Below are 12,108 nucleotides of genomic sequence, written 5' to 3'. Positions count from 1 at the left end.
AAGGTGGAGTCTGTGTACTTTGTCTGGTGAGTCTGTGGAAATGGCACAGGGGAACATGAAAATGTGAGAAGATGTGGTCCTCCATAGGTGATGAAGACATTTGTCTGAGACAGGAGAGATTTAAGTCTATATTATATTGCTGGAGTATCTGCAAATACATATGTATCATCGTTATAATATCTTCCTGACTGGCAAAATGTTTCATCCAATCTCTGTTGACAGAAAAGATTGCCTACTGATAATTGCTTTGCTTAAGTGTCTGATAATATGCCAGAAATGAGAGCATTCTCTGTTAGGTCATCTTTAATTATGCATGTACCACCTGTCAGCTTTAAATCTGGAGAAGATTAGTTTTCTCATTGGATTTGGAGTAGGGAAGAGAGCCTTCAACAAGAGGACTAGGCTGTTGCAAACAGTGTCTATGGGGGAGTTTCACAAGCAGTCTCCTCATCATCCCTAGTCATGGATACCGCTGTTGGCACATGCAGAAATATTTGAAATATTGCCTAAGCTCAGTGCCGTAGTGATGGGTTTCGCAGAAAGAGGATTTCAGACCATCTGTTGCGTTTTCTAGTTTTCATCTTTCCCCATTTCAGAGGGAGAGGGAGCGCTGAGGTGGGGGAGGACACATGGCAAGTCGTGGCTCCCTTGGCAGTGCTGGGAGGAAATCCCCCCCAAAAGCCATGTGAGGAGGTTATTCACTTACCACTGATGAAAGCACACAATAAAACCAGTCAGGCCAGTACAAATATGCCAAGTTAATAGGAAATTAAGGGCTCAAAAGACTGAAAAATTATGAGGATGGTGCTTTGCAGAAAACCTCAACAGGGAGAGATGGTAAAGATCTCGGAGGATATTAAATTAACGGGGTTGTGTTACCAAGCCTACTTATAGTATTAAAAATTATATTGGAGAGGAAATTTATCTTTGTACAAAATGAGGAGGCAGTAGTTGTTTGGGAGTAGTTGAAGGGATTTTCAGTTCATGGGAGAATGCTAGCTGTGTATTTGGTACAGTAATAGATTTTAGGAATCCCCTTGGTTTTCTGGTCTCCTTTACTCCAAGGCCAGTGTGGTTGGTTGTTCTCTGAGATGCATCATTTGCACCAGAAAACAGAAAAGGTCTTTGTTAAGCTTCTCACCTGCCTTTGGCGGAAGAGAACATCACTTGCACTGTCAAATGTTGCTGCTGTTGCTCCTTGCCTATGTATCTGAGTGGCTTGTGCTTCCCCCTCTCTGGGATTTTGGTTTTCCAGCTTCTGTCATCACTGCCTCAGCCTCCTGGAAAGAACTCCTCAGTTACACTGGTTAGCTGACACTGATCGTTTTTCTTGGTAATACCTTCATCCAGAGCTATTTCTGAAAATCTGGGATTTGGAACAGTAGGTCAATTTGTAAAACAACGAGCAAAGAGGGACAGATGGCTGTGGATACGAGAGCATGTTTCTGTTCATCTCCATTTGGCTTTTGCTGATGCTTCGTTGTTGCGCGAGCGTTTGAGGCTGTCGCTTTGCATCCGTTAAATGGTTGCTGCTCCTTTGCTTGAAAGACTGGCCTGTGGCACTTTTCATGTCCCCCCTCTGCTCCAGTGGGGCTCCAGGGCAGGCTGTGTCTGCAGAAGCTTGCAGTGCCTTTGCACCCATGGACATGGAAATGGTTTGCAAGATGAGTGGATTTTTTGCTCGAAATCTGGCTGTGTTCTTCCTGACCTTTTCTCTCAGCAGCTGCACTGGGCGAGGCTTTCCTGATGATTCCTTTGCTCAGGGTAAGGTTGCTGGACTCACCTCTCTTTGTTATTCCTGTGTAAATGATGACAACTTCTCTGTCCTCTGTTGTGCTGGAGGGTTTTGCTCAGGTCTTAGATTCTGATTGATTCAGACTTGCTTCTCTCTGAGCAGTGGTGTCAGCAGCATCACCTCAATGTAGCTGAATTTTACAGACCTGAAATGGAAAAGTGTGGGGGTGTGTCACAACCCTTTTTTCCTAGCTCGTGATTCATTCAGCCTTTCTTTCCACCCTCCTATTTCATGCTACAGGGGTCTCCAGTCTTGCAGTGGTCACTGAAGACATCTCTTTTGTACAGGCTCCTTCATAGAATACAAGGGTGTATGCATCCCATTATCCTGGTGCTACTGCTGAGCTGTGCAGCACCACTGGGCACTGCGGGAGGCATCCTGTTCACTGGTTTGAGGAACAACCATACTTAACAGAATGTAGTACTTTGCTTTTGTCTCTGAAAAAAGGGACAACTAGATGAGATTTAAGAATATCTGTAAGAATTGAAATACTTACTTCAAACCATCTGAGCTCTTCTGGCTTGAGAGATGTGGCTTGCATAGTCCTCAGACCATGGCTGGTCCTGGGGGCTCTTTCTTGTCCTGTGTTTTACAAATGATTGCTTAAATTACCTAGAGCAGTTTTTCTGGAAAACCTTCCTGTTCTCAAACCCGGGATGTCCTATCTAATGACTACCTTCCTCTTTTCTCTCCTGGACTCTTCACTGGAGCTTGTCCACTGCCTTAGTCACAGGAGGGGCTTCAGCTATCCTCTCCATTTCTCACAGGGACACGCATTTAACAGTTCTCTTGTAACCTTTGGTGTGTTGATAGTTTTAGTCTTCGCATGTTTTCTCTCCCTTTTCACTCCTTTAGAAACACTACAATAAAACTCTTCACATGTCAGATTTAGTATCTGTTATAGCAGAGACTTCCTACAGGATTCATACTTTTCCTTCCATAGCAGTGCAACAGTGCTTGATAGTGAAGCTGGTGAAATTCAGAGTGATGTGTTTACATTGAGCTATCTGACTGTATACACTACTAATTTTAAGAGGAAGGGGAACCCTTCTTGGGATGATTAGTTTTGCCATGTTTATAGACACAATCTCTTGCTGAAGCATGTTTTTCCTGACTCCGAGGTGGCTGATGACAGCTGGTATTACAAGAGTTCATTGGGAGTCTCATGGTCCATGTGTCCTTATGTATACACAGCACAGACAAGATGAAGCCAGGGAGAGATAACGAAGGTGGTGATGCTAAACCCTCTAGCAGTGCCCAGTAGTGAAGCATTTGAACAGCCAATGTGAGCCAAATTCCAGCTCCTGTCTAGGCTGTAATGATTAGGAAAATCACCTTGTCTTTTAACAGATTTTGCCAATCTGGTTGAGCAGCCAAGTCAGGGGAATCATTTCTTCTTACTGCCGCAGCAGTGGCAGCACAAGCTCCTAAATCAGGGGGTTTGCCTGTGCCCCTGTGGCCCACCAGCACATGAGGGTGTTGCCCCATCTCTCTACATGCCCTTCTGAGGCGTAGGGGCAGAGCAGCGTGTGGGTCGTGTAAGTGCACCCGTCCGGTTTTGCGGCCTTTCCACCGCAAGTCAGTTGGCAACACAGTGCTGAAGATTGACGGTAAATACACACAACCTTCTCAAAAAGTTCAAGTGGGCAATCAGAGCACAGCAAGTGGCTTCTTTTACACTTGGGTTGCAAAGTGATTCTGGAGGGATTTCAAGGAAACCTCTTGGTAGCAGGAAGCTGCTGCTCTAGGCATTCGATGAAGGAGCTGCGCCTTCTGAGCCTGGTGCCTCCTTCCCTGAGTGGCTTAATAAATACACGAGTGTGGCCATTACCAGCCAAGCTCCATTTCTTTTGCCTGTTCTAATGTGCTGGTATTTTATGTCACATCGAGTGAGGAGGGGAAGCAGTGATATGAAGCCATTCCTCCCATTCCTTAAATAGGATTGATGACCACAGCTTAACAGCATTCCAAGAAAAAGACATTTGCTTGAAGATGGCCAGAGCTTCCCCTGAGATGGTGAATAAGGATGTTCATCCTGGTAATAACTTGCCTTTGCCATTTTCAGAGCAGGCGTTCTATTGCAAATCCTGCATTAGCTTGCCACAGTTAAATGTGCACGCACATATCTAAAGGTACCTCTTTGATTTTCCTCTTCTGCCTCCCCCCGCCTCCCACACAGGCCCAAGGGAGCCCCATCGGCTCATCGGCAGCTCCATCTCGAGGTGGTTCCTCCAACAGCGCTGCTTGTTGCCCTTTGGTGCCCCTTCAGCCATGTGGGGGTCCTCTCTGCTGTGCAGGAGCATCAGCGAGCTTTCTGCACACTGTGAGCTGGAATTCCCTCTGGGCCATTGCAATGAATATTGCAAAAAACTGCACTGAGCAGGGGAGGGCATCATGCTTTTATGTGCCATGGCTTGCCAGTTTGAATCACATCTGTTGTGTTGCAGAGGGGAATATTGCTTTGGTTGCAGTGGGTTAGTGGAGTACTAGCAAGTCTCATTTGTAAGGGGTCCTGGGCTTAAGTCTCATCTCATCTGTCACCGAGAGAAGGAATCTACTCTGACAACTTCTGCAAATGCTGGTTTCACTTTTGTTTATTTGTTCCCCAGCCATGTCCTTTGTTTCTGAAATGGTGTTTATATACTGCAATTTTTTTTGGTGCAAATCAATTAGCTTTAATTTCTTTCTCAACTCTCTGATTTTTATCCCATTGCTTCACCACTGTCTCATTGTTAATTCACATGATTCTGTGATGTGATATCCCTCCCTGGTTAGAAAAATGTTAGAATAGCTGTTGGCAGCTTCTGGAAGAGTAATTAACAAATAGGAATTACTCAAAGATGTGCACACTAGCCTAAGTAGGCATTTTCCAGCTGTTTGCAAGTTCAAAAACTCGTGGGCACTTTTTGGGTGCTAACACAAGATTAATTACTTGCTACTACAAAAGAACATTTACAAAAATGTGTAGTGTGCAATCCAGACTACAGTGTTTTGTTCCTTAAATTGGAAGCAGACATCTTTGTCAAAAAGAGAGGGATTTTTACAGTGCTTGGTAGTCCTTTTCCTGAGGAGCCGAGCCTTTTCATTACAAGGGGATGTTACATTCACAATCAAAATAGTGACAGCCGCCGTAGAAAGTGCTGGGGGCGCAGTGTAGCCGAATCCTGGTGCCGTGGGGCGTAGCTGTTCCTGCGTGGGCACGGCGCAGTGCCAGTAGCTTTGTGCTGAATGCCTGAGCCAGGAGCCCCAGCTCCCAAGCCATCCCGGGCTAGCCCAGGACATCCGCATTTCCTTTCTTTCTGATCTGTGGGAGGTGCTGTCCACAAGGCTTTCTTTAGGAAGCCATTTACACTGCTGTGCCTCTGTTTTGCAAGAAGAAGCCCTCATAAATCAAATACAGCCGCACAGCTCTGATAAAGGTCTCCTTTTTATCCACGGGCAGCTACTGCCAGCCAGCTTTTATTTCTCCTCATTCCTATTCTGTTGCTCCTCCAGGATCAGCCTGAGGGCAGCTGGATTTTTGTTTGTTCCCTGCAGTAATAAGATAGTTGATCCCTGATGGTGTGATGGAGAAAGGGGGCAGGCAGAGGGGAAGTGCATGGCTGGTGTATTTGGACTGCTTGACAGTTTTATTTTAAGCTCAGGGTCTTCTTGCCACATCCGTAGCCTCTTCTGCTCTCTGCCTTTTGCTTGACATCTCTTGTGCCTAATTCTCTAATCAGATGGATTATCATCTCTTGGCACCGTGTCCTCACCCACTCTCTAGCCTCTCACCAGTGATTACCTCTCCCCTCTCATCTCTTCTCCACTCTGACATTTCTCCCTGTTTGCTTCTCTGAGTGCCTGAGACTTTTCTCTCCCCTCACCTCCCAGCATCATCCTACCTCCCAGAGGGAGAACAGACAATTTCCATGAATCTTCTTTCTCGGCATTGCCTTCATTCCCACTGTTCTTTCAAGCTCCTTGGCAGTCGCTCCCCTCTCTGTTCTGGGCAGTGAAACATTTCTCTCTCTGCCGCCTGCGCCCTCTTTTCTTCTGCTCCCTCCCAACAGCCTTACATACTCACTGTAGTATGCAATGCTTTATCTTCAGCTTCTTCAATTTCTTTTTGCTCACTGAAAACACTGGACAATAGCCACTCTTTCTCACCATTCATTTCCCTGTTCTCACTCCAGCCCCTCTGCCTCCCTGGAAGCAATGGAGCCAGGACTGGGCTCCTGCCCCCTTACTACAGACCTTTCTCCCTAGAAACGTCTCCAGCCATCCCTCCTCTGCCTTTCCGTCTGAGCAGCTCTTGATCCATGAGCCCTAGCCTCTTCAGGACTCTGTTTCTCCAAAGTAACCCAGGTCCTTTCTCTTCTTTTTTCTTGAACCCTTCCATACATCCATAATAACACAATTCTTAACATCCTTGTGGATGTTGCTCCTGGCTCTTCCCTATCCTTTCAACTTTTCACCATCGCTTCTGCATTGTCCCATTTCAGAGGGTTTTTTTCATGCCTCTATCCTCCTTTATTATTACTAAAAATATTTGCACAAACATCTTTTTCAGGATTTTAATTTCTTCTCTTTCTTGTACTCTTTTTGGAAAAAATTCTTGCCACGTGTAGCAGAGAAGAATGCATGTGTGCATATGTACTTCAGGTGAGAAATGCATGGTATAAAGGCTACAAATAATACTGAGACACCTAATTTGTAGAGTAAAAGGAGCATTTCTTTCTTGATGTAAGGATGGGTAGCTTTGTTGATTGGACTCTTAACAGAGACATGTCATTTTTTAATGTTTGAAAAGCTCATGCCAGGTGACATGAAACACACAATGATAATAATACATATTTTTTAAGAGATAGCAATTGAATGTTGTGCATATGTTTGCACAGGTATACAGATACATGTCTATGTGTGTGCATATATATATGCGCATATATATGTGTGGGTATATGCATTACACACATTTATAACTATAGGCACATGCACATATGTGTCTGCTTTAAAGACACTGTATTGGAGAACAGTATGCTGTGATGGAATAGCATCGTGTCATTCATAATCCAGTGGTGGCTGTCCTGTATTTCATCAAGCAACAGGTATTTATTTAAAGCATTTTGACATTCCCTTGGACATATAACCAAACTGTGTCTTACTAGCACTTTAAATTCTTGAGGTAATGGCATGAATCTGTGGATGGACTTACCTGATCTTGACCTCTGATAAATACAAATTAACTGAGCCTATTTCTACAAGACTTGAACTGTCCTAATGGCAAAATCTTCATTTAGTCTGATAGCTGAAAATTGTCTCTTCCTTTTCTGAAGCTATGTCTCTATGTGGTCAAGTTTGTCTAAAAAGATTGGATTGGGTCCTGCATAACAATGATTGCATTCTTATGACAGTCCAAGAAACAAAGTTCATTGATTTAGTTAGAAAGACTTGTGGAGTGATTTTTTAACTAGTTTATTTTTTTTATTGCAGTCTACAATATAGGTTAGGTACATTTAGGTTAGGCAGAAGTTGAGGGGGAAGAAGTAAGAAAAAAGCATGCTTGTTTTTACATTGCGGACTGTTCTCTTTTCCATGAGACAAACTCCCTGGCAAGCACTAGAGCTTGCCATCTAGTCTGATCCCCTTTATAGCACAAAAATTGCTGTAGGGGTTTGCAAGCACGGAGAAGTATTGATTGTTTTCTAGCATGCTGTTTGTATTACATATTTCAGTTAATAATTAGTAATGCTTTTAGATTAGTTTCGTTTGAAATACTAATCAATGAGCTTTATAGATCTCCCACTTTATACATAAACTGGACATATGCCAATTTCCAGTGGAGTGTAAGAGTTTTATTTTATCCCAGATTGTTTATACTATATAATTATTAATCTGTAGTTTAATCTCCTTGTCCTCATGCTTTTATGGCTTGATCCCACTTGTTGCAAGCGACCCCAAATCTAATTAAAGAGCGTGGATTAATGGCACTCAACACCTTCATAAGTAAGTGCTGGAATGTGCAAGCTACGTCCCGTTGCATGCAGACCTCCTGATGCTTCTTACTCTATGTGCGCAGCAGAAACAGGACTGGCTGTCTTGTGTCTTCTAATTTCCCTCTATGAAAACTTATCTTGAACCACAGCAGGTTTGCCAGACTTCAGGTGCACAGAGTCGTAGTTTTCTTGCTGTGATGTTTTCTCAGACTGTCATTGGAAAACCACCGCCGAAATGTTTCAGCTAAGGGGGAAATAAAAAGGAAAATAAAGCTTGAAATTATGTGTTGATTTCCCAATGTTCAGCATTTTTTTGAGCTCCTCTAAAGCTCTGGTGCCCTCATGCTGTGGAGCAAAGACATGAGATCTCAGCTGGAGAGTGGGCTGGGGACATGCTGCAGCCGTTGCTGGAAATCCATCTGACCAACCAGAAAGTTTGCTGAGGAAAGCCCAGGGCAGCTAGCAGTTTCTGCTCAATTCTTCCTCGAAAGTCAGGTTTCTGACAAAACAGGGGGACCTGCAGAGCTGTGCTCTGCTTGCTCCATCTGCATTTGGTGCGGTGCTGCAGACTGTTCAGGTGGGATTTTGCAGACCAGTGATTGTCAGCCAGTTCTGCTTGGGAAGCAGGAATCTCCTGGCTACTACCCTCATCCTCACCCTCGTGGGCTCAGGGGTCAGGTTATACAATGGCACCTTCAGTTTGTTTAAAGCAAGGAAATTATGCACAAAAGCTGTTAAAAGAATATAAGGTTGTCAAGTCAAGTGAGAAATGTTATAACATCGCCTGCTCAGCCTTCAATTGAATCCTGCGTGCATGCAAATTTGACAGTCTTTAATTGCATGTCTCCAAGATCTGTGGAGAATATAGCTTCTCAATTCACATCAGAAAAATCATACAGACTTTTCTTCTCAGGAAAAAAAAGCATTCTCTCTTAAAGATTGTCCAGACTGTAGGTATGGGCGTACATCTCATCAGCCAGGCAAAGCTTCCTCAGGTCACAGCTGCCCAAAATACAGCCCTGACCAAATGTGCCATGGTCCTGAAGGTAGCGTGGCAGTGATGATTCCCACTGTGCCGACAAGGACCTCATTAATTTCTTTTGTGTTGTCCTCAGATATGATACAGCCAAGGTGTCCTGGAGTGTCTGTCCCCTTGTGAATGGAGAAGAAAGGGAGAAAGTAGCAGCAGGTGGAACCCACCATGCTGCTGAGGGTGGACAAGGCTTGGGATTTTGTGGATCTCCAAGCTAAGATCTGCAGAGACTGTGGGAATGTCTGGTTTCAGTGGCCTCTTTCTCTACCAACAGTACATTCCTCTTGAAGACAAATGAGCAGACGGGGGCTGTAAATAACCATAGAGGGAGAGAGTGACATCAGTGAATACCCAACCACATCAACCAGCCTTGCGTAAGTCTGGTGTAACTCTAAACTGGTATATGTAAGTCTAAACCATTAGGATTGCACAAGAATCACACTGTTTGGCGTTTTATTAGCCAGGTTTCTAGCATTATAGCAGCGGCATTGGAGAGAGTGGTACATGAGCTGTGGGATTTTCAGTGGGAGTGGTTCTCTTAAAAATGGACTGGAAAATACAACTTTGCGACTTGATGCATGAGAAAATGAAGCAAGAAGGGAAGCAATTTGTCAAACAGTATTATTTGTGGACAGTCTTAAATAACATGAATCACGGGGTCTCAAATCCCATACAGTGACCTTGTGCAATCAGGGTACATCGTATACTAGGAGATTATGAATTTATGCATACGCTGTACTCAGAATTGAAAAAGATGTTTTCCAAAGTTAGAATCTGTTGTGTTGGCATAACATTGCATTTAAAGTAAAAAGCGTTGAACGCACTGGGAATTGTTGAAGAATATTCTGCCAGCTCTCAAAATTATGATTTTACACTGCCATCAATAACAAAAAAGTTACTCTAATGAGAAGCCATTCTGGTTAAACGAAGAAATACAAGTCATGATAAAACATTTACTAATTTAATATCCAAAAAGGGAAAATAGAAAAGGCAGAAGTGTTCCCCAGGTGTTTTTTGTATTTGAAACTGTGGAAGAAGATATGTCCATCCTGTGCAGTAATATGGAAAGAAGAGAAAGTTTGCTGCTTATAGCAGAGGAGGATCTGAGAGGCAAGAGTGGTTGAAATTAAACATTCTCACATCCTACTAATTTTACATCCAGGAATTTTAAAGGAAGTAGCCAAAAAACTCTGTTAAGTGGCTGGTAATTTATAATAAATCTTGGGAAATGGGAAATTCCAGAAAATTGGAGGGCTGCCAACTGTATTTCCAATATTTCAAAAAGATAAAAGGGATGTCCCGGGGAACTGATGGCTGGTTTTGCTTGACGTCAGTCCAGGGTAAAATAGTGGAACAGCTATTTCAGAATCTGTCAAAAGAGAACTTGGAGGCTAAAGGTACAGATAATTCCAGTAACAGTCGAAGAGAGAGCTTGTCAAAAAAAAAAAAACACTGGATTTCATTGCTCTGTCAGGATTGCAAGTCTGTGTGATAAAGGCAGTGGTTGATTTGCCTTTAGGAGGCCAGAGTAGGTGGTCCTTTCTGCCTTTCGGGTTTGTGAACCATATAAGGAATGCCCTGAGATTAAAACTCCCATGACAGAGTTTCAAACAAAAATAATCAAACCACTCTGTTTCCCTGGGATAAAGCATGGCTTAGTTTTGAGTTTGGGGCGTTAATCTCCTATTTGATTTGATTTGATGGCTTTTGCAGCTTTAAGTGTGTTTGAGTACGTTGTAGTTCTGTGGGGGTAAAGAAAAAAACAAGCTTCGAAAAGCTTCATGAAAAGCTCAACAAATAATACAAGTGTTCTCAAAGAAAGATAAAATCCAAGTTCTTCTTATAGCAGTCTCTGTAGCTTTAATCCCTTGTTCTTTACCATGGCAAAGAAGATTTCATAAGCTCCTCTGGATCTTACAGGAGAAGGAAAGCTTGTGTTTGCCTTCTGCTGTCTTTGCAGACCTGTAAGAAACTACAGATGCAAATGCTACATTGGTTTTACTTGTCCTCAGAACCACTACCCAAATACATCAAATCTTTTCTTTTTCTCTGGGCTCCTTCAGACTGCAATTGTACTGAGTCCAACTGCCTATTTCTGTCTCACATCCTCTCCTTACCTTGGCTGTAGTCTGGTAGGTGTTGGCAGCAGAACTGATTGCTTTCCGTGCACCTTTCTCCATGGGACGATTTATTGTCTACAACAGGAAAGGCAGTCAAGTTCCAGAATAAGGGCCAGTCCATGGATAAAGGGACTTTAAATAGGCATCTAGGCATATGTCAGACTCTGAGAGTAGTGGAAAGGCTTGCAATTCCTGCTTAAACCTTCTGATAACAAAAGGGAAATTCTCAGATCTTTGCAGGATCAAAACCACAGTCAGAATCCCTTGATGTAATCCAGGTATCCCCTTGACACTTGCTCTGAGTTTCTAAATAGTCGTTCCAGTGATCTTCTGATCATTTGATCACTAGAAAAACACATGAAAATTGCTTTTTGCATGTATTAATAGTACTTCCAAGATTCAGATGTGTAAATCTGTGGGTCATAATGCAGTTGTCACTAGAATATATTTATTTATTCGTTTGTTTAGTTACTTAGTTATAGATCAGTCAAAATCTATGATCTAGCTGTAAAGAAATATTTTTCCTTCAGTTTTCAAAGGAGAACATTATTTTTGGTATCCCTTTGGTTGTGGAAAATGCTGCATAGACAGATAGTGTCCCACTCTCCAAGGAGAAGGCAACACCTGTATTCTTTCCCGAGAGCAGAAGGTGCGAAGTTACACCCTACACAAGTCTGTCCCAAATTTAACCCAGTGACCTACTGCATGCGTCCCTGCTCTTCACACATTAATCACAACAGACACGTTCCAAAGGACATGCCAGTTTGTGTCCCAAGGAAAGATGAAGGATGTTTTGACCACCTGCTAACTTGCAGGAAAGATGAAAAGCTTGCATTTTAGGGGGTAAAACAAAGAGAGCAGATTTTTCCCAGAACAGCTATGCAGTATGACAGGAGAAAATGGAATTGGGTTGCTTTCGCAGCCTCTGCAATTTGTGTAGTCAAAGATGTTTGCATGGTTTTGGCCATAGCCTCTCAAGCAGATAGAACTGCTTCCACCAGTTCTGCAGATAGGCTGGAAAAGCAGTAATTAGTACAGCTTAGTGAAAAAAAAATACAATTTTGAGAGAGAACTTTCTTGTCTGCTTTTTTTGTGGGGTTGTTTCTTTGTTGGTTTTTGGGGGGGTTTTTTGTGTGTTTGGCGTTTCTTTCTTTTTTTTAAAAAGTGAAAGCAATGCTCATTTGA

General features: G+C 43.0%; 1 protein-coding gene across 6 annotated transcripts in view; it reads left to right on the top strand.

Moving 5' to 3' along the window:
* The window catches only part of BACH2 (BTB domain and CNC homolog 2), a 145,281-nt gene that overhangs the window by 74,118 nt on the left and 59,055 nt on the right, over window positions 1–12,108 (top strand). Inside the window, exon 4 of one of the 6 annotated variants that reach the window (XM_017742856.1) lies at window positions 9,078–9,177. The exons of the other annotated variants lie outside the window; for them this stretch is intronic. The gene's annotated coding sequence lies outside the window, so the exon portion shown is untranslated. The remainder of the gene's footprint in view (window positions 1–9,077; window positions 9,178–12,108) is intronic. 6 annotated transcript variants of the gene reach the window in all.

Source organism: Corvus brachyrhynchos, unplaced genomic scaffold (genome assembly GCF_000691975.1).
Source record: "Corvus brachyrhynchos isolate BGI_N302 unplaced genomic scaffold, ASM69197v1 scaffold87, whole genome shotgun sequence".
NCBI lineage: Eukaryota > Metazoa > Chordata > Aves > Passeriformes > Corvidae > Corvus > Corvus brachyrhynchos.
The sequence above is the reverse complement of the archived record's forward strand: the minus strand, read 5'-3'. Positions and strand labels throughout refer to the sequence as shown.